The sequence below is a fragment of the Pteropus alecto genome, unplaced genomic scaffold (assembly GCF_000325575.1).
Source record: "Pteropus alecto unplaced genomic scaffold, ASM32557v1 scaffold98, whole genome shotgun sequence".
Classification (NCBI taxonomy): Eukaryota; Metazoa; Chordata; class Mammalia; order Chiroptera; family Pteropodidae; genus Pteropus; species Pteropus alecto.
In genome coordinates this window covers 8,975,009-8,996,332 of record NW_006443570.1, presented here as the reverse complement: position 1 = coordinate 8,996,332, position 21,324 = coordinate 8,975,009, and the positions used below count along the sequence as shown (strand labels likewise).

The 21,324-nt window shown below is 39.6% G+C and overlaps 1 pseudogene; it reads left to right on the top strand.

Moving 5' to 3' along the window:
* The first annotated feature begins 1,613 nt into the window (after positions 1 to 1,613).
* Positions 1,614 to 1,732, top strand: LOC112473294 (annotated as a pseudogene).
* Positions 1,733 to 21,324: the final 19,592 nt, after the last annotated feature.

Below are 21,324 nucleotides of genomic sequence, written 5' to 3'. Positions count from 1 at the left end.
TTTGTGGTCCCATTGTTTCCTCCTCTTCTTTCTTAAAACTCTCTCTCCCTCTTTTTTATAAAGATACTTGTGATTGCATTTAGGACCCATTCAGATAATCTGGGATAAGTTCCTACTCTCAAGATCCTGAACGTAATCATATCATTTGCCATATAAAGTACCAGTCAATCTTTTATCACATAAAGTAATAGTCATAGTTTCTGGAGATTAGGACATGTACATATCTTTGAAGGGGGGGTGGGCATCATTAAGCCAGCTACAAGTATCAATTATCACTCCACCCCAAATATGTCTTTACATTATTTTCAGGTATTCTTCATCTCCAGATCCCCATCCCACCATGCCTTTTGTTTCTTTCATTTCTCTTTCATACTGTTCAATAAGAGATGGTTGCAGAGGGTGGGACATTATTCAATGAATACTGCTATCAAACAAAACTTCTAGAAATCCTTTAGTAAGAGTATCCTGGGCACTTCCCTTACAATGCAAAGGTTGGAAAATCAACCAGACATCAGCTGATCTGTAAAGCAACAAAAGAGTACACTCAGCTAGTCATGAGGAGATTTGTGTTTTAGTCCCTCCTCTGCAGCAGTCTGTTTTATGCCCTGGCGGGGCAATTCTCTCCAGCCATCTGGGCATTGGCTTTCTAAAAAGAGGGGCCTAGTGCACTAGAACTCTTCCAGAACTCTTACACCATGTACATTCTACAAGAAGAATTTGTAGGGAAGGAAAATAAATTATTTTTCTCTCTATCCATCTTAGGTTCATTAGCTGGGGCCCTGAAAATGAGACTGGTAAAAGATTAACACGAGAAAAACAAACAGAAGTTTAACAACATGTGCATCGAGCATATACACGGGAGTATTCAGTGATAAGTAGCTCAACTGGTAGTTAGAATCTGGGCTTAAATAGCATCTTGACAAAAGAACAATAAATTTGTAGACCAAGAAAAAGGACTTTGAGTTTTTAAGGGCAGCAAATTGTGGGAAGGTAAACATGTGGGGAAACTATGGAAAATAAGGGCTAATATGTAGATACCCCTGGTGCCATTTAGGAACTGGTAAGAGTCTGGAGTTGTGCCCATTGATTAAGAATCATCCTGAATCTTAACCACTAGGCCGCCAGGGAGCGCAAGAAGAAAATCTTCCTTTTAATACATAAAGCTATGTGCACCCTGATGTTCATTGCAGTTTATTCACGGTGTCCAAGACATGGAGACAACCAAAGGGCCTTCGATAGATGATTGGATAAAGAAGATGTGGTACACATATACAATGGCATATTACTGAGCCATAAGAGATGAAATACTGTCATTTGCGACAACATGGATGGGTTCTTGAGATTATTATGCTAAGCCGAATAATTAAGCCAGAAGAAATTGAGAACTATATGACTTCACTCATGTGTGGGATATATGGTGATGGAAGGAAATTTAACTTTGGATGGTGAACACGCAGAGCAATATACATATGATGTGTTATTGAATCGTGTACTTGAAACCTATATAATTTTATTAACCAATATCACTCCAATAAATTTAATAAAAATAAATAAATCCTAGAGCTTTTAAATCCTACAATTCCAATAAATAAAGTTAGAGCCCCAAAAAAAAAGTCTATGGCCATGCCACCCTAGACATGCCTGATCCCATCTGATCTTGGAAGCTAAGCAGGGTTGGACCTGGTTAGTGCTTGGCTGGGAGACTACCAAGGAAGACCGGGTGCTGTAGGCATTAAAAAAAAAAAAAAATTCTTTCTGCCCTTCTAAGTGGAGAGGGGAAGGCAGACAGTTTTTCTTGTGTCTGCCTTCTCTCAATTGTCATGAGCTTAAAATAATCCTTATGTCAGAGTGACATATTTTGGAGTATCATAGTCTAAATCTCTTCAAATTCAAGATTAAGTATGTTCTTTCTCGGGATCCTTTAAAACACGTATTTCTTCTAAGTTACAGAAGGAAAACATAGCCTTTGCCCTCTCTTACTGCCATCTGTGTATGGGGGGAGGGAAGCATCTGCCCTAGAAAGAAGAAAAGGATTGAAGCAAGATAAAAATCTTCATTTCCCAATCCTGATGACACAGATCTAAACACTTGAGGCTTTTGCAATAAGGACTCTCAAGTTTCAAAGATCACTATCTCTATTAAGCTCTATTGCTGTTTTGGAAAAAGTCAGAACATTATTTAGCTAACAAATGTTCTTAGGCCTAGCAATGTATAACCAACTGAATACATGTTTCTGTCTTCCACTTTCATCCTGTCCCTCTCTGTACCCATACCCTCAGGAAAACTTCCTCCCCTAAATAATTTAAAGAACCAAACTATTAATTAGAGAAATTGTAACAGAAGATCAGAAAAGGCTCCGGGAAAGAATTGTCACGTCCTCTTCGTCACATTCTGTTCCTTAAGTTCCAAAGTAGATACATAAACTTGTTTATGGGAGAAAGGAACAAAATAACATCAACCGATTACTTCCAGTGCTCCAGGCCTTTTCCTAGTCATCTTGTCTTCTATCCCCTTTAGAAGATATGGACACAATAGCAAAAAGGTAGAAACAAATGTCCATCACCAGAAGGACGAACAGACAAAATATATGTATACACACACACTGGAATATTATTTAGCCTGAAAAAGGAAAGAAATTCTGATACATGCTACAACATGGATGAGACATTAAGACATTATGCTTAAGACATTATGCTAAATGAAACGAGTCAAACACAAAAGGTCAAATATATGATTCTACTTATATGAGGTACCTAGAATAGGCAAACCCACAGAGACAGAAAGTGGAATAGAGGTGACCAGAGGTTGAGGGGAGGGAAGAAGTGGGAGTTATTATTTAACGTGTACAGACTTTCTGTTTGGGATGAAGAAATAGTGGTGATGGTCACTGAGCACTGTGAATGTATTTAATGTCACTAACTAACTGTACACTTAAAAATGGTAAAATTTATATGTATATTTTATTATAATTTTTTAAAAGGATATGGAAGCTGTGAGATGAATTGTCCAGCATAGAGTCATTATGAGAAGAAGCCAGGGTTTGAACCCATCTGTCAGATATGTGATAAATTATCATATGGATAAGAAAAATCAGTAGATAGGGACAATACTGATCTCCAGACAAAGCAGAAACTGCTTTTGAATAAATGTTAGCTTCTCATGTCTACTCCAAGCTAAGTTCCTGACCTGAGGTGGTTTTTCATATGATGACTGGGTGAGTGGAAAAAAATGTAAACACATCACTCACTGAATATTATCTAACCACATCCTCATAAGTCTCTTCTGATGGCTTCCTCTGCTGTGTTACCCCCTGGGTCCACTTCTGTTTGAACTTCGAGAATAACTGAAGAACAAAAAGAAAAGCAAATATGGCTTCTATAGCCTACAAATAATGGCCTTAATGAGAGTAAACAAAGCAAAACTTGTTATGTTTTGGTATTCCCAAGAAATTGTTTCCACGACTCCTGCAGATACCAAAATCCAAGGATGCTCAAGTCCCCTATATAAAATGGCGTAGTAGATCAATGCATATAGTTGGCCCTCCACAGTCCCAGATTCCCAATCACAGATCAAGAATAGTACAGGTATTTATTGAAAAAAATCCCCATATAAGTGGACCTATGCAGTTTAAACTCATGTTTTTCAATGGTAAGCTGCACAGGGATTCCCTTCTGCCAGTGTTAGATAATTTTAAGAAGTCACTTGACTGTAATGCTCAAGTTCAGCTTTGTCTCCCATCCTAGGTATTTGGCACAATATTTAGCAATGACAATACTTAGACATTTTTCAGTTGAAATAAATTTTGAAAATTTCAACCCTAAACCTGACAGGAGACACTCTATAAGATCGGCCTAGATATTGAATTATCCAAACTCTCTAATGGAAACCAGAGATCTCCGTGTTTGTTTGTTTGTTTATTTTTGACTCCCCCCTCCCTGCCCTTTACCACTACCACCATTACACACAGAAACTAACTGTCCTTGTTGGTACCATGTCCTGGGCATGTCTATCAGAAGAGGGTTTTAGTATTATATCCTTTCTCGGTAATAATAATAGCTAATGCTGACAGCCTGACATGATGTGTCTACTAAAACAATACAATTGAAGTATCCAACATGACCTATGATGCACTGTATTTTTGTCTGAAATATTTACCCTGAATATAATGAAGCCATTAGAACTAGTTTCCATTTTATAGGAAATATCCAAGACAGAGAAATAAGAAATAAGTTAAATAATGTAATAAACACTTAGACATGATAGCATGTAAGATATTCCTCAAGACAATTGGCCTTCTTACTTTAAAACAGCGATCCCATGGGAAAGTAAAAGGTGGGGTGGGCTACTTTTCTAGATTAGAAGAGACTAAAGAGATATCAAACCAAATGTATTATGTGACACTTCAGCAGATCTGGTTCAAAAAGAGAACTATAAAATGGGCAATTAAGAACATCTGATTATAAACCAGAAATTAGTTATTAGGGAATTATTATTTCTTTTCTTATTATAATAATACGGTTATGAGAGAAACTGTCCTTTTTAGGACATGAATGTTCAGGTATGTAGGGCTGATGTGTCATGATGTCTAACACTTATTTTCAAAAGTTTCAGCAAAAAAAAAAATTCATATATATCTCTCTCTCTCTATATATATATATATATACACACACACATACATACATGCACACATGCCTATACGTAGGTAAAGCAAATATGGAAAAATGTTAACAGTTGTTAAACCTGGATTTTGGGGAATTTGGGTGGTCATTATACCATTTTCTCAACTTTTCCATATATTTGAATGTTTTCCAAATTAAAATTTATTTTAAAAAATAAAAATAACAACAAAAATTAGCTAATGTTTAATTGAGTGTGTGCTAAGTGCCAGGCAACGTTCTAAGATTTGGTATGACAAGTGCATTTGATCTCCACATTAACTCTATGATATAGTTACTAATATTCTTCTCACTTTAGTGATGAGGAAAATATTCGATTATACAGCACAGGTCTCTTAAAAAGAGAACATTTCAAGGCCAGTTCATGACAGGTCTGAAGTGAGTTGTTCGACTTGCAATAAATGCTTAAAACAGACACAACACATGCTCAGAAAACCCCCACCTGAATTCCAGATTATTTAGTGCTCTCCTGACCCAGGAAACTCATGTCTTCCATTTTTACCCTTTAAATATTTATTAATGCAGCTACCGCTATTGCGAAAGCTCCATTTCTTAGGAAGTAGTATAATAAAATAACCTCTATCCTGCTAGAATATTATTCAGTGTTTAATTTAGTGGTCAACTGATTCAGATTTGAAAGCAGGAAGGGGAAGCAGTCAAGTGGGCTCGGCACACTTGGCCATTTATTCCATCTCTGAAGCTAACAGCTGTGGGACCTGGGGGACATAATTTTACCTCTCCAGGCCTTTCTCTTGTGAAATGAAGAGAGTTTGGCCATAAAAAGGATAAGATTCTTTCCAACTTAGCCTTCCTGTAACCAGAGCTTAGATTAGTCAGTTTCACAACCAATCTCTTTTATTTTGTTCGATTATGAAATTTTGTAAAGAAAGTTGCTCATGGATGGACAAATCGCTTCCCTTCTAAAGTTTTATGGTTCTATTTTTAAAGTGTCCTCCATGGTCCTCCCTGGCCTATTGTCACCACACCAGTCTGTTTGTTTAATAACCAAGCGCAAGAACCCTTGTGACCTGAGGCAAGAGATGCAAGGTTCAAACAGTGGGATATGTTGGGGGGATTTTAAATTGCAAGTCTGCCCCTCAGGCCAGAAATGGTCCGGCACGCTAAGCTCAAATCTTGACCTTCTTCAGGTCTTCAATGTCATGTTCCACCAATAGGAGGAAATGCACTATGTAAACCCAAAACCTACAGGTGAGGAATAGTCTGATTAATAATTAGAATGCACAAGAATTCTGCTAAAATCTGAACAGTCTCCAAAACTGTACCAGCCAGAGTCTTTCTCCATCTTAAGTTCAGTGAGAGTGACCCAGGCCAACTCCTCTGAGTGATTGGAGATGACACGGATTCTAATCCTCTAACTGAATTGTTGAAAATAGGTCCTGGGTTTGATTTCTACAAGTCACATGACTTCTACAAGGTAGAACTCTCGAGGCAAACTGCAACACAAATGACCTTGCCAGAACCAGTCCACAAGAAAGGTTTCAAAACAGGAGGCTGCACTCCCATACACCTGCCCACCTTCCGTCCACCTTGCTGCCATCAGCCCCACCCCAGCGTCTCCGTGGAGTGTTTCCTCCATAGTTTCTTACTAAGGAAAAACTTTTCGCAAAAGTAACTTTGCGTCGTGATTGATTTTGCAACTTTATTTTATACAAACACTAAACAAAAAGGTTTAAGTGGAGGCATTTCAAACCTCTTTTGGAAGGGATTTAAGGGTGTCAGTATGGTTCGTTGTCATTGGTAGTTTTAAAAATATCAACAGTATATATGGCAACTAGAAGGTGTAGCACCAAACGCAAAGAGCCCTGCAAAGAGTGGGAGGTCCCTTGACCACCAGCGCCCAGCAGCTGTGGGAAATAGATATCGCTCATTGCCAAGCTCGGGTGGGAATGTGGGAAGGACTTGTTTCACTTTGTGCCATCCTTGCACAGAGGCTGCCCTCCCAACCCTCCTATCCCACCTTACCTCCCTATGCCCAGGACGTTTCTAAATCAGGACCAAAGGCAACAAAGTGTAAACTCCACATTCCATTCCTTCTGTAAGAAAGCCCTGTGAAAGTTCCCTTCTTGGCAAGGGAGAAAGTGAAGGAGTGTGGGGGAGGTGCCATGGAGACTGATTAAGGTAAAGCATTAGGGCCCCAAAACATCATGCATGTTAATGACTCTTGGAGAGTCACACTGCACACTGGCATGTTAAAGGTTCTGAAAAGCCTACTTACTGTAAAGAAAACTGTTTGTTTAATGCAAGATTTCCAAAAGCTACTTGACCATACAATCTTTTTTCTCTCTCTTTTATGTAACACCTATGAACATCTGTTCTAAGGAATACAGATTGGAAAATGCTGGTTTAATGAAAATCATGACCTTAGGTTTTAGCAAATCTAGATTGGAATCAATCACTTCCTTGCTGTGGGGAAATTTACTTAACCATCCTCTCTGAGTCTCTGTTTTGCCATTTTCGAAAGTAAGCTAATAATTCCAACCTCTTAAGGATACTGTGGGGATTAAATAAGCAAAGATATTGCTTGGCACCTAAGGGGAGCTTAATACATGGTAACTGCCATTTATGAAAAGGACATCTTGTGGAATGGGGGTTGTGAGCATAGCACTTTTTAGATCCTGACCTCCCTCCCCCACCCTGCCCAGAATTGTTTTCCAGCTGCCGAGAATACTGCTTAAAGTTGGCCCTCATCTCTCATCCCTCTTCAGGAATTGAGAACTGCCTGGCCCAAGGATACACCCCATCCTTAGGGTCACTATGGAGGGAACAAAAGTCTGACTCTCACTCTATTTGGGGACCAGTATGAAGGGCTATCTCAGTTTCCGAGTTTCCCACGAGGTCAGCTAAGATCTCCCTTGAAATTGTATTGCAGCCTGTCTTGGGAAGCCCCTGCCCCGCACCACCACCACTCCCAAGTTTTACTTCCCTCCTCTTCCCTTCCTTCTACAGATGTTAATCCAAAAGCGCTCCCTAATAAATCTTCTGCAAACAAATTTCTGCCCCAGCGTCAGCCTCCTGGGTACCACTGTGATTCAAACAGCCCACCTCTCATCAGCACTTTGATGGCAGAAAAGAGACCTGCATGGCTCAAAGGGCTTCAGCAAGACCCAGGTTTATGCATCTAGTTAAGCATGTGTTCCTTAACGAATGCATCCCATGCCAGGAAAATGTCCTTCCGTGAATGACTCTGACAGGAGGTTTCCTCAAGAAGACAGAATATGGTCTTGCTCCTCGAAGTGTGGCCCCTCAGCATCACCTGAGCAGCTTGAAAACAATGGAGCTTACCAGACCCACTCCCAGGCTGTCTTAGGAGTAGGTCTGGGATGACATCGAGAATCAACATTTGTAACAAAACCTCCAAATGGTGCTGATGCAGGTTGTCCTTGGGCCACCTTTGGAGAATCAGTGTTGCAAACTTTTTCTGTAAGGGGTAGATAGTAAATATTTTAGGCTTGGCAGGCCATATAGTCTCTGTGGCCTACTTGACTCTGCCATTGTAGCATAAAAACAGCCACAGACAATATCTGAGTGAATGAGCATGGTTATGTTCCAATAAAACTTTATTTATAGAAACAAGCGGTGGGCCTGATGTGACCATAGGCCAACCCTCGCCCTAGACTCTCACTATTCAAGGCATGGTTCTCTGATCATCAACGTCACCTTGGACTCTGCTAGAAACTACCAAATCTCAGGCCCAGCCCTAGAATCACTGAATCAGAAATTGCAATTTAACAAGATGGCCAGGTAATTTCCTAGTAAGCTTGAGTTCGAGAAGGAATGCTATATAGTATCCAATGGGGCAAGATCACAGATCAATATCTCCTTGAGCTGGTTAGCTTCTGTCTGTCCTATGATTACAGAGGAAAGACTGAAACCTAGGCTGTGCCAGCTATCTAGCCAAAGCGTGCCACGTAGAGCAGATCGGCTCCACGTACACCTTTACTGAGCAAACCAAATTAAGTTCTGGTTTTCTAACTGGGGGGCAGTGGTTACTTAATATAAAAGGCATACATTTTTAAAACGATATAGTCAAGCTAATATATAGAGAGGGGAAAAAATTGAAACTTCCTTATTTTTTAGGTGAAGTAGAATAGAAGAGATTGCCTTGACTGCCAGGCAGAACTCATCTTCCTGACGCACGCAGTCCTGTTTTTCCAGTAGAGACTTTGTAGTATTGCATTAGTCAAATGATTCTGCAACTTCATTTAAATGACATAAAATGTCTGTTTGTGTCTGAGCAGGATTCTGAGGGCGGATTTGTGCTGGCCCATCTGTTTCTCTGGAGAATATATACGGAATTAATTATATTAGAAACAACAGGCTCATTTGGGCAGAACGACTCTGGTATATGTGAATATAAAAGGCCTGTGTCAGAAGAACTGTCTTCATGAGGGATATGACATCAGTATAAGGGCAAATGCATCTTGTCTTCCTCTCCACCCCGACAAAATCCCACAGATGCTTTCTTGGCTGAATGTAACCATTCTATCTTCTAAAACAGTGCTTGGCAAACTTTTTCTGTAAAAGGCCAGATAGCAAATATTTTAGGTTCTGTCAGTCATAAGATCTCTGTTACAACTGCTTGACTCTGCCACTCTACACAAAAGCAACCACAGACAACATGTGAAGGAATGGGGGGTGGCTTGTTCAATAAAACTTTATTTAGAAAAGAAGGCACAGAGCTGGATCTGGTCTACAGATTTTGGTGTGCTGACTCCTCTTCTAGCATCTGGTCTAGACCACTGCCTCTCAAATTATAATGTGCATAGGAATGAGCAGGATATCTGGTTAAAATGTGGATTCTGATTCAATAAATGGGGCCTGAGAGTGTACATTTTTAACCAGCTCCCCCATGATGATGGTGGTAGTAGTCTAGGACCGTGCATTGAGCAGCAAGGATTGGATTTGGACCAGGAGTTCCCAAACTTGGATATGCCTGGAATCACCTGGAGAGCTTTAAAAATACCGCTGCTTGGTTCCTACCCCCATATCCAGAAATTCCGACTTTATTAATATGGCCGGAGCATCAGGATTTTTTTCAAACCTCCCCAAGTAATTCTGATCTGCAACTAAAATTAAGAATACTGTACAGCAAATGAACGAATGACTCGGGAGTTTCTTTGATAAAGATGAAATTCACTACTCAAATTTCTAAAACGGCACATTTGCTCAGAGTGAAGTTATCCTTTGTCATGTCCCTGAATTAGCCGAAGAAGATACAGATTTTGAACCCGAATGGACAGATAAGCTTTATAGATGGGACAAGTCTCTTCCTCTGAGATCGCAGCCAGAAAAGAAACATAAAATTTTGTTAGAATAGAATCTAGAAGTTGGGACATTCATGTGAACTATTTTATAGAGGAGGAGATAAGCAAAACTTTCTGGGCATTTAGCATGTCCGAGGGAAGGTCATCTGCTGAATACAGGCAATGGAATTGGAATGAAAGACCTGATGAAAATTGTAAGAATTTAGAACAGGTTCTAAGAACATTAGGAGAAGATACAGAGCAGGGCACAAATGGATATGCAGTGCTATAATGGACCAGTTGCAGTTAGAGACATTTTCCAACTGAATAAAAGGAAGAATTTGCTGACAGTAAAACTGTCCAAAGTTGTCATGAATCGGAAATGGTGAACTCCCAGTCACTGGATGATTTCGACCGCTGGTGAAATCAGCACTTTTCGTCCACAAAAGTTATGTATAAAGGATAGCAGAGTGGAGTGTGACCAGTAATTTTGGCTATTAATAATTAAACTGCCAACCTTTGCAAATGAATGACTTTAAAAATACTCTTTAGAATACAATCAAGTCTGTCTCTGTAATAACATCCCTCCTAATTATTTGCATTATTGATTCACTTTGAGTGAAAAATAAAAGGCGTGGCTTAAAGTTAGCTTGCCAGGAATTGCACACAACCCACTAACTGTCTTATCGCATCAGCAGAGGTAATGTAGCTCACACGTGAGCACCATCCGTCAGTGAGGGGGAGTGGGGGGAAAAATGGGCTGAGAACGGCTGGGACAGATGGTAACATGGTAGTGAGGGATCCAAGAACCCGGTTTGGATTGGAGAGGTTGAACCAAACAACAGCTGAAAGTCCTTCCAACTCTGATACCTGGTGATTCTAAGAAAACACCTGTGCTTCTGTTTGTTCTTGTGGTTTGAAAGTAAAAGCTTCATCTAAGAGGAGAATGAGACACTACATAAATTATTCAGGACTTGAAGTCCTTTAGAGAATTGCTCTCCTGTCTTTGAGGCAGATATCTAATTCCAAATGCCAAGTTAGGGTCAAGACTGCATTTTTTCTCTCTCACATCCAGAGAAAGGAGACCTACAGATAGCCAGGCCATAGGTAACTAAGCTTCTACCACTCCTATCTTTATGATTATCAAAAGCATCACCTTGTGCATAGCTTGCAATAAATTCTTTTCTTTAAAGCCCAGAATTATTGTTTAAGTTAGATTAGATGTTGCTGGAAAAGGATTTCCGAGCTAGTGGAAGGCAGTGTGACACAATAGTATGCCTGGGTTCAGGTATCAGCTTTATCACTTTCCAGGTGGTGACCTTCCAGGTAGGTTGCTTTCTGCTGAGTGCTAGCCTCATCATCAGTAAAATGAGGATAATGATGTCTACCTCAGAGGGTTATAATGAGGATATAACACAAGTTGAGTGCTTACATTAACACCTGGCAGGTACAAAAGTGAGTACTCAGGCTACGTTAGTTATTACATAATTCCTGCCTTCTAGAAGCTGGGAGGATGAAACACCTAAATGGACATTTACAACACATGCAACTAACAAAATAATAACATAAAAACAAAATTAGACAGCAGATATTTGATTACTTCTCTTTTGCAGGTTCTACTTGTTTATAAAATCAGGCACCAACTCCTTAGCTCGGCATCTGATGCCAACGCTTCTACACACATAACATATTTATTTTTGCAGAGGAGGCAAATTTATGCTCAGGGACTGAGCTTGTCCTTGCCATTAATTCCTTTAATGTAGGTTCACTGTGGGAATTATAATAATTTCACAAGCCAGTAGTATACAGGATACTGTCGCTTAATAAGCTAATAAAGACATTACATAGTCTAAACCAATGATAGATTAATTATACTATCGTTCCAGGCAAGGGGAGACGAAAGGAATGAAGTTCAAATTTAGTTGAGTTGTACATTTCTCAGAGATAGTTCTCAGGAGAGTCGACTTAGCCAACCAAGAGTTGAGTCAGCTGCCAAAGAGAAAGTCCCCTGTTACTGGAGCACAGTTGCTAGGGAACAACAGTGACGGTGTTGATGAGCAAGATGATCTCTTTTATGGGGCCACTGTGTGGTTTTCACCACTGCCTGTAAAGAATCACCTTACATGGCAGGAGCTAATGCCTCAAGGTCTCTGGAGAGCTATTTAGATCAGCAAAGGGTAACTTTGCCCAGACCGAACGCTCTCACACAGTTCTCACAAACTTGGGGTATTTATTGTCTAAACATCCCCTTGCCATAGTTGCATATGTTCTTATTGATAAGCCCCCAGTGGCACCTATTGCTACTGAGAGGTTATTGGCAACCACAGATATCAATGATGACAACAACTTCACTCTGACACCAAAATAACATTACTTATAAAAACAATTCTATTCTTGGATCAAAACAATGCTACTCTTAAAAGTAATATTATTTTATTTGGCCATAAACAAGTGGGTTTCCGAGCTAGTGGTTTGAAATGCTATCAAACCACTATACAACAACATTCTTTCCCATTAAGCAAAAACTCGATCCTTGAACCAAACCAGACCATTAACTGTGATTTCAATGGGCTCTGTACCTTCTCATCTCTGAAAACTTATTCGTGATATTCAGTTAACCTGTATGTAATATACTCATTACTCACCTTTGCTGGTTGGTGTCTTTCCATCCTTCATTATGCCAGACAAATGACTTTCTCCATGAAGATTTTCTTTAAAACCCCAGCAGACAGAACATATCTATCCTTCTCTGTGGTGTCTTAACACTTTATGCCTCCATTACCATATTTATCATACACTCCCTTGATTTAGAGTTGTTTTGTGAAGCCCACTAGATTTTAAGTGACTTGAAAGACAGAAACTGTTCTTTATTCATCTTTATATCCCATCCTCTGACCTGACCCCACCATCCCCACTTCGTAAGATGCACAGTGCAGGACATAATGCCTTATATACTGTCATAGGCATTTGACAAAGGTGGGCTGAGTGTGCAAATTTCTGGGACGTAGAAAAGTGTATAATTGAAAGGAGATTGAGAAGAATTCCCTATTTAGCCCAACGAGAGCAAGAAAGAGCAGGTGGCTATAATCTAGGGGCTGCGAGCACTAATTAAAATTAGATATTTAACATCTGAGAACAAATCCTTGCACACAGTAGTAAGCATTTTTTGGGTGCTAGCTACACTCATATCCCCTTCTAAAAGAACTACTTCCTACTCACAGTCCCCAATGAAATGGCAGATGAGTCAACTGTGCTTGTTCTACCATAGTCCACCTCTCTAGCTTGAGTTGATTGGATCAGGGCAGCCAATTTATAGAAAGCCCAAGCACTTATGGCCTTATGAGGACAAGATGAGCTGAGCCAATGGCTGTCTCCACGGAGAATTTCAAATTGGGACTTGGAAATACTCAACCTGGAGCTATAAATACCAGAGTTGCTATAATCATAATACCAACATAGCTATATTTATTGAGCATGTACTATGTGTCATCACTGTGCTGAGTATTTAAGGATTCCTCACACTATCCTATGAGGTTGAGGCTGTTACTAGCTCCATTTTACAGATGAGGAAACTGGAACCAGAGAAGTTAAGTGATAAATCAGTAGTTAAACTCAAACATCTGTCTCTAGGGTCTGTGCCCTTAACCTCTATGCTGAAATGTTTGTTTTCCCAGGGCAGAAAAGGGCAGGATGAAATGTCATGGAGCCTCAGAGATGGGGTAGCCATTTGAAGGTCACTGACAAGCCAATAAGTAAGCAGAAGAAGCCCATCAATTGAGGAGAACACAACAGGAAGAGGAGCAGAGAGAGAAACATAAATGAAAGATTACACAGCCATAGAAAGATCTCATTTCCTGTCAGCTGTATAATTCCCAGAGGATTGACAATATTGTGTTTCCTGCCTTAGGCTTTTGTGAACCAGACTGCTTATAATAAACTGACCTTTGTATGAGCTAAACCAAGTGGGGCTTCTCTGCAATGAAAAGAACCCACGTGCACTTGTTCAAAGTTTGTGTCTCCATACTGAATGTTCAGCTTGTGAACTCGGAAGTCACACTCATTCCATGGCCCTCAGCTCAGCTCAGCTCCTACTCTGCAGACCCTCCCACTCAGATAAGAATTCCTACAGTACAGCGTCAGGGGGCCTGGTTGGAGTTCTAGCTCTGTCATCTGAACTGACCTTGAACTGGTGGTCCCTGATGCATTTGAAACTCAACAGCTTTCTTTATAAAATGGGTGCAGGGAAAGGGAGGGCCAAAAAGAAAACATTTGTCCTGCCTCCTACCTCCAGCTATAAGTTGTGGCTGCAGCTTACTTAAGACTATGTGAAAAGGCTGTGCAAATATGGAGCATTTTCTTAGGCTTCGTGTTCCTTAGGGCTTGTGTGTAAACCATGGCTTTTATCAGTAGTGCTGGGCCAGTCAGTAAAGAAAAAGGTTATGTTATCACCATTTCCCTCACTCGTGTCTCTGTTTATAAAGTCACAGTTATTGCCAAAAAATACTCACATAACTTTGTTCTCGTTTATTTGTCAAGTCTGGTAACACCAGTCTCCTTACCAGTCAGACAGATCTATTTTTCCATGGCTCTGTTTGGATACCAGCAGAAACAGTCATCTAGGCTGGTTCTCCACAGTCTCGCTCTGAGCCTTCCCATGTCACTCTCCTTCTCCAAACCTTACCTTCTCTACTAATGTGGGCCTAGCTGGGCTCCTCCCCACTCCCAGCAAGGGTTGTGATTCCTGTCCAGGGGAACTTGATTGGAACAGTTGAGGAGAAACTGACTTAGAAATTAAAAGATGGTACAGATAGATATTAGCTTGCGAGTCCAGCCAACTGTATATGGTTAAGTTTATAAGACACAGAGGGTTTTAAATTTAGTTTAATATTTTTTGGTACATTTATTTATAAATGAATCATGCCTCTCTCACAAATACTACTTTGTGGGGTTTTCCTAAGTTCAGAAAAGTTTAGTGTTTTAAGAAAACCACCAAATTCATGAAGTCATAGTATTCCTATCTTGTAACTCATGCAGATATAACCAAAATTTCTTACAAAGAAATTGTGAGATAGTTGATACTTCCTTTATTAAGTTATGAGTAGGCAGGACTCTGGGAAGGAGAAGCTGTGAAATAGGGTTGCCAGATAAAATAAACAACTAATTGTTTATTTTTTAGTATGTACTTTCTGATGAAGTACTGTGGAACAGACTTATACAAAAAAATTATTTGCTGTTAACTGAAATTCATATTTAACTGGGCATCCTGTATTTTTATTTATTAAATCTGTCAACCCTACCCAGTTCTGACTCTTACAACAACAGACATTTAAATTCTTTGGTCCTCAGAATCCTCTGTAAAATGAGAAGGCTGACCAAGATGAACCCTAAAGTTTCTTACGGCTCAGTAATTAGGTAATTCTATGGCTCATACCAATGAACTACAAATGTGACGTTGAGTGAGTTATTTAATCTTTATGAGGATCAATTTCTTCATCTGCACAATCAGTATGATAAAGCCAACACCACGGAATTGTTAGATCAAGAGACCTGGCTCATGCTTTTGTCCAAGAGAGACAAAGCCAGACATTAGGTAAAGTGGTAAAAACAGATTTTAGTTAGTAACTACTGACAGTAGGGCAAAATGCTGATCTCCACTCTGATTTGTGCAGGAGTGGGAGTGGTGGGGGGAGCAATTCCGGGCCCAAGTAGAATCAGGGAAGGGAAAAATTACAAAGTCCGGTTAGTGTAAATGTGATTAAACCAGCTGTGTCTGCTCGCTGACAAATTATCGAAGTAGGATTCTATCCTCCCTTGGAGACTGGGAGGCAGAGGCCCTATTCTTACCGATGATTACATTTCAAAGGAATGGCTTTCAGGTCCTTGAGAAAGACAACTCTGAGTTGCAGGAGGTATATGTACTTCTTAAAGGGACAGGGGAAGGATTTACAATTGTAAGTTTTTTTGTTTTGTTTTGTTTTGTTTTATTTTTAGCAATTGCTCTAAGAAAGGAAGGTCAGGGGCCTGTTGTCAGGTGTTGACTAGAACAAACTAAATTATTTTGACAGCCCTGAGCTTTTCCGGACAGGAACTCAAAGGGGGCTGGGTAGTCCCAGGGACAAGGCCTTAGGCTGCTAGAAGCCACCCTAGGGTTGGACAAATCTCTAGAGCAAGGGTTTGAACAGAGTCCTTCTGTGCAGAGTGTTTTGCAGGTTTCACCTCCAAAAGTGCCTGTCATAGGAACCTGTGCTTAACAAATAATCATTTGTTTATTCATTCAAAATCCTATAAGATCCTTCATAATCAAACTATCTCCAACCAGAATTTGTATAACTTTTATGTGAAAAAAAGAGGTGGTGGGGGGGTGGTTATGTAAAGATTTAGTGTAAAAATGGGAATTTGAAACTTGCTTAACTTGCTTAGGATATTATTGAGTCTTGGGAAATTGTTGGCAAGCAATGGACATAGTGCAGTTTAAAAGGAAACTTATATTTTCATGATGGCACTTCTTAAGACTTGTCAACATTTTTGTTGACATAAAATACAGGCACAAAATACACATATTTAAAATTATTCTAGAATGTGTACTACACATTAGCTCTTAGCTTGCCCTCCCTTCATTTAGTCTGAAATAAAAAAATTTCTCAGTTTCTGAATAGGTCAAGGTACTACACTGATTTAATTATGTCTATATTGCCACAGATCTGAGCTGGGTCTGGGGAGGCGCATATGTCCCATTTTTGTTTCTCTTTACTCATTAGATTTCTATTTTTAAATGGTACTGAATTGTGAGTTTAAAGTAATGCTCACAGAAGCAGTCGTGAATGGAATTGTATTCTTCCTTGAGTTTTTCACAGATTTAGGCTTTGCGTAAAGAATTCTTTCATCCTTCTCAGATAAGTTCTTACTCCACTCCCATTGGCAATATCTTTGTTTTGACCTCCATCTCTTGCCTGGATTATTCTAATCATGTTCTAAGTGGTTACTCTACTTGCAGCTTCACTCATAGTATCTAGAACTCGATGTGATAGAAGCCCAACATAAGAGTGGTGTGAATGAAATAGAAACTTATTTCTCTTGTGCTTAAAAGTCTGACTGACATGGCAGCTCTGGACCAAAGCCTTCTGGGACCCAGGCTACTTCTATCTTACTGTTTTGCTATGACACGTAAGCCAAATGCCTCTCTCCCATGTCCACATTTCAGCCTGTGGAGAAAGAGGAAAGGATAAGGGCATGGCACCACTTACTTTTAAAGGTATAACCCAGAAATAGCACTTCAGCTCACACTCATTGCCCAGAACTTAATTATATGGTCTGCACTTAACTATAAGGCTAACTGGAAAATGTTTTCTTCATTCTGGGCAGCATGTGCTCAGCTTAAATATCAGGGTTTCTATTAGTACAGATGAAAAGGAGAAAGATATATAGCGGTGTTGTCTAATACGGTAGCCACCAGCCACATGTGGCTATTTAAATTCATTAAAATTACATAAGAGTAAAAACACAGTTCCTCAGATGCATTGGCCACATTGCAAGTGCTCAACAGAGTAAGTGCCTAGCTGCTATGGTATTGGGCAGCACAGGTATAGAACATTTTTATCATCATTGAAAGTTCTACTGGATAGAGTTGCCAGAGATGACCAACGATCTTGTCTGCACCCCTCCAATGTAGTCTCCAGACAATTGTTATCAGAGAGATCTGTCTAAATATAAAACTAATCACCTCATTTGTGTGTTTAAAGTTTTCAATGGGTCTCTACTGCTTTCAGTGTAAACTCCAAATCTCTTTGGCTTAGCACATCAGTACCTTGTTTTATCTAAACACTTTTCACCCTTCCATCTTCATCTACTACATTTCCTCACAAATGCCTCTCTGTTGTATCATGCGGAATTGCAGGTCTTCAAACATATAGTGCTTTTGCATATGCTGCGCTCTCTCTCTTTTGAATGTCAACTTCTTAACTGCTTAGCATACTAGCTCTCATCTAATCACCGGGTACTAAGTCTCAATGCCATTTCCTCTTCAAAGCCCCTCTTCTGTATCCTGCCTTAATATCATTAGAGATTCGTATTATGCACCACTGAAACATCCTGAACTATACTCCATCATAGCACTTAACACACTAGTCAATTGTTTCTCTCTCCCACTGCCTAGAGGTTCCTTGAGGATAGGGCATCTTACTCAACTTTGTATCTGGCACCTATGTGCTCATTAGACACTCAATAAATGTTCACTGAAGAAATATGTGATACAGAAAAATAACAAATTATTATTTTCACCCTCCTCCTCTTTCTGTATATTCTAAAGAAGGTAGATCCCCATGAAAACCTTTGGTTTTGCTCATCAGAGTGATTGCTGGGATGCAAATGATAGAAGCTAAAAGAGAAAAACCAAATTTTTTGCATGAGAAAACATGCAAACAGACCTTCTGGAGGTGGGATGTTTCCCTCACTAGTGTGCAGAAGAAATGCTCCATGGGAAATGGGGTCATTTTGGAGAGAGAGATATAGCAGCTCCTATAGGATGTAGAACTTTGGAGACACAGATGTTTAAGAGTGATGCACAATGTAATTCCCTCTTGCATATTCACAAAAACTTTAGTAACAATTGACGTACTTGTCTGTGCTTTTACAGAATCATTTAGGTCTGTGTTTCCTCTGGGAGGAAGAAACCCATGAGGCAGGTGTAAAGGATTTGAGCCCAAGTTGTCTGACCCCAACTCCAGGGAAGCATGAAGGGGAAAAGCACCGGACTTGGGGTCAGACAACCTGGGCTCAAATCTTGACTTTTTAATTTACACTTACAAATTTAAGTAACTCACAAAACCTCTCTTAGCTTTTACTTCTTCATCTATAAAATAGACATGCTATTACCTACCTCACAGGATAGTTTTAAGGTGCTCTTGATAGATGCAAATTTCCAAGACCATGTTAGACATTCAAAAAGTTGAATCTGTATAACCATAGTACATACCCTTCCATCTGGTCCAGTCTCTAAAAAAAGTCACTTTCAAATAAATACAGTCAAACAACAAGAATAATAAAGACAGGACTCTAAACTTTACTTGTTGGAAAATATTAAGGTATCCAACTCATACTCTTAGCATAACTTCTCACAATCTTTTCCTATTCTCACAATTCTATGAGTCCTCTTAGCTAAATTCCTCTCCACCTCACAGAATACCTTTAACAATATCCCCTAGATTATGAAATATTTTTACTCTTCCTCGTCTTCATCATGTAGATCAATATAGCCAACCTATGAAGGCCTTTCCTTTCTCTCCAAATCTTTTTCTTCCTATTGTTTTTATCATGAAAGTCCAGGAAATGGGTATGAAAGAGACAGTACTCCTCAAAGGTCAAATGTCTTAGTCTGTTTAGGCTGCTGTAGCAATATAGCACCGATTGGGTGGCTTATAAACAACAGAAACTTATTTCTCACAGTTATGGAGGCTGGGAGTCCAAGATCAGCATGGTCAGGTTCTGGTGAAAGCTCTCTTCCTGATTGCAGACTGCTGACTTTCCTGTGTCTTTACATGTAGAAGAGGCAGCGAACTCTCTCAGGACTCTTTTATGGGGCATTATGTTCATTCATGAGGATGGTGGTTGACCTGATTACCTCCCAAAGCCCCCACCTCCTAATATCATATCTTTAAGCATTAAGATTTCTACATATGAATTTTGGCAGGGACACAATGTGCATAAAAGACTAAGTAGGAAAAGATGGAATTCCTCTTTTCAGGAAAGGAGAAAGGCTGGGAGCGTTTACATTTTAATAATTGCTTTCCTTTATCATATTTGTAAGGAGACTTATTGGCATTCAATATGATAAAGGAAAGCAATTATTATTGAATACGAATAGGTCTCTTTACAAATATGACAAAGGAGAGCAATTCCACCGAACAAGACTTGCAACAAATATGATAAAAGAAAGCAATTCCACAGAACAAGACTTGCAATAAAAAAGTCAGGCAACCTTTCAGGGAATCTGGAATCAGAGTCCGGAACAGAGCTGCTGCTTTCTGCCAGAGAACTAAGTTTCAGGCACTCCCTAGTATGGTCAGCATCCTGTCGGGGAACTCTGTGTCCCTCAGTGAGCAGGGCAGGTGTTCTCCCAAGAGTTTCCTCTGATCTGGCTAGTGTCAGCTCCAACACCAATCCTTTCTTGTAGGCGCAGGTCATGCCCATGCAAATGTGTGTATACAGTTTTGCAGAAAGAAGAACTACATCTGTGAGATCAACAAAAATGTCACGTCCTGCTAATGGGAAAAACTTTCCATGTTCTTCTGCTCCACTGCACCCACTAATCTCTGAGTCGAATCTAGGATCTCTTTTCTGCAAACATACTCGGGATTCCTTCTCAGAAACAGATTCAAAAGAATACCTCACTAAAAAAAATGTGGCAGGTGTTTATATAATTAATTCGAAGCTGTTTCTTGTATTTTTATCTTTTGAGGATTGCTTTTACTTTGGAGGGAGAGTTTCAGTAACAATGAGACTGATTTAAAATCGTGATCATATTGTTTAAACAAGCCATTTTCAGTTAATATTATTGCATTACTGTGGAAGAGACCACTGTAGGTCAAGGTGTTTTACTCTATCGATTTAATCTGATTTTTATCTCGGTCATTTTTTTCCCTCCTTGGGTAAATGCCATTCACATTGGTATTTCAAAACCTCAGTGGCCTCTCACAAATTTTCCCCATACTGACTACGTCTCATCTTTGTTCAAGCCATTCTCTCTATATGAAAGGCTGTGCCAAGTCATACCCCATCATCTCTTTTAAAATCCATCTCCAGACTTCCTTCTCTCCCATACCCCTTTCCCTAATTAGCCCCACCACACTCTAATAGCTTCTTATCTCTCCAAAGTCCTAAGTCATTGACAGAATGTGAGCTGACATCTGTTGGTTCATTGTTTTTTTTAACCTTTCTTATGTTATTTCACACCATTAATTTTAATCTATTTTTATTAGTTATTTCCTCTGTAACCTTTTCCTCCCCCACCAATTCATTTTGCCCAGTGGCCTGACAGAGCAGATTAGTAAACTTTCAATTCATGCTCATTTTTCTGATGTGGTATAAAAAAAATATTTTTAAAGAGATATATTATTTTAAAATGTACGGAGAGGCGATCTGGTATACTGAAAGGATTTGGGGCTTTTGTGTTAGATAAAGCTGGGTACAAATTCTAGTTTGGACTTTGGCAAATTTCTAAACCTCTCAGTCTCCTTATCTGTGAAATGAGTTAAGACAATGCCTGTCTCCTGGAGTTCTTGGGGAAATTAGTAAAATAACCATGGAAAGCACCCTTCAAGATCATGCCCCTCGGAGGGTATTAAAGGAAAAGAAACTAGAATTATGGGTGAAAGAATTTGCAGCTTTTC